We start from the raw sequence: 2103 nt of genomic DNA, 5'->3' as shown, positions 1-2103 counted from the left end.
CGATTATCTTGTATTATGTATGCTTCATTCGTCCATTAGAAATACTCGGGAGGGTAGTTTAAGGATAGGATCTAGACTTGGAAAAGTCAAGTTAGAATCTAGACTCGGGAGAGTCAGATTAGAACGCATAATCAAGAGGTAGGAGCTTAGGAATAAGCACTGTTTGCTATTAACGCATCGCATGCATCTTAGAGATAGCATATGATTGTGTGCGGTCACCTTGCCTTTGTGCATTTTGCATCATCGCATAGGAAAAGAGTAGAGACTTAGGAATAAGCTCTATGGACACTTTTGCATTCAACACATATGTCCTATACTTAGGAGCACCGCATTTGTATTGGAAAATGACTTGCTGTGCATGGTTGTAGCATGATCGCATAGTCTGACGCATTCCCAAGTAATGCTAGCTAAAGACCTTCTCAATTCGTTCATCCACATACTCAATGCATCTATTACACAACTAAACTTTCCTCAAATCTGCCGCATTTGTTTATTTTTCATTATCGCAATCAATAAAACCAAACAACTATTTGAGTTACCGATTACTGCAAAGTTTTCTAAAAATAACGCATCAAATTTTTGGAACCGTTGCCAGGGACTTCGGCAAAATAGTGTGTTAACGGTAATTTTTCTGATTTCTTTGCAGACTCTCAATCTCTGGCGAATTACGACCCGAAGATTGAGAGGATGTTCAAATGGAGATTAAGAGACCGGCAACAACAATATTCAGATAAAGAAGAGATGGCGCAGTAGCTTGGAAACGGAGCACCAAACGAAAATAACGTCATGGCGATTCCAATCCTGCTGGAAAACGATCGCAATAGGCCCATTAGAGACTATGCATTGCTAAACCTTTGTGATTTCTCTCCAGGAATCATGAGGCCTGCCCTCGATGGAAGCAGATTCAAAATGAAACTGGTGATGTTGCAGATGATCCAGACCGCAGCACAATTCGGAGGACGGTGTGGCAAGGACTCGCACACCTACCTCCGAAGCTTTATAGAAATTCGCAATACTTTTTTGTTCCCAAACATCTCTACTAAAGAAGTTGGACTAACTTTGTTTCCATTTTCTCTTTGTGATCAGGTAAGAAAATGGGTGTATTCCCTCGAGCCAAGAGAGATCACTTCATGGGAATGGGTCGTAGAGAAATTTATGAAGAAATACTTCCCACCTACTGATAATGCTAGACAAAGAAAACTCATAACTAATTTTTAACAAGACATGGACGAATCGCTCAGTGATGCTTGGACGAGGTTTAAGAGATTGGTCTGGGAATGTCCACACGATGGATTGCCAGACTGCCCTCAGATGGAAATCTTTTATCATGGTTTAAATCCCGTTTCGTATACCGCTGCCAATGTGGAAGCCGCTGGTGATCTGCTTGACAAAACGTATGAGAATATCTTGGATCTCATCTCTAAAAATCACGAGGATTTGAGAGAGAGTGATCAGAGACTGAGAATCAAGGATAATGACGCAAGTAATGATGCTATTACTTCACTACAGAATCAGGTGACAGCAATGATGAACTTAATTTAGGAATATCGATCAGCAGCCCAACACCGCAAAATAGGCAATTAAACACAATTAGTCAAAATATCACAAGGTATGCAACTTGCAATGATGGGCACACAATGGAAGAATGCCCACAGAATCCACAACCTATTTACTTTGTGAAAAATAATCCATTTTCTAATACCTACAACCTGGGTGGAGAAACCACCCCAATTTTGCATGGAAGAATTAGTAGCAGAATTTCCAATCTGTGGCACAAAAAGATGGGCCACTTGGATTCTTCCCCCGGAACAATGGTCAGACAAGAAATCAAGGCAGTAGCTCGCAACCGCCACAATCATCCTCCTTGGAGACCTGTTGAAGCAATACATAGAGAAAAACGAAATTGTGCTTCAAATTCAGGCTACGTCTATCTGCAATCTAGAATTACAGATGGGCCAGATTGCAAGCAATCTAAAGAACAGACCACAAAGGGCTCTGCCGAGTTCAACAGAACTCCCACACAACCATAGGAGATCAGGTAAAGAGCAATGTCAAGTCGTGACATTGCAAAGTGGAAAAGTTGTGGAGGGAGAAAGAAAGGAG

The 2103-nt window shown here is 41.3% G+C and overlaps 1 non-coding gene across 1 annotated transcript; it reads right to left on the bottom strand.

Annotated features, from left to right (window-relative positions):
• Positions 1-1188: 1188 nt before the first annotated feature.
• Positions 1189-1295, bottom strand: LOC120082313 (small nucleolar RNA R71). Its single transcript, XR_005483143.1, has one exon. It is a non-coding gene; the product is annotated as a small nucleolar RNA R71 (small nucleolar RNA).
• Positions 1296-2103: the final 808 nt, after the last annotated feature.

The sequence above is a fragment of the Benincasa hispida genome, chromosome 7 (assembly GCF_027475165.1).
Source record: "Benincasa hispida cultivar pf3 chromosome 7, pf3_genome.v1.1, whole genome shotgun sequence".
Classification (NCBI taxonomy): domain Eukaryota; kingdom Viridiplantae; phylum Streptophyta; class Magnoliopsida; order Cucurbitales; family Cucurbitaceae; genus Benincasa; species Benincasa hispida.
The sequence above is the reverse complement of the archived record's forward strand: the minus strand, read 5'-3'. Positions and strand labels throughout refer to the sequence as shown.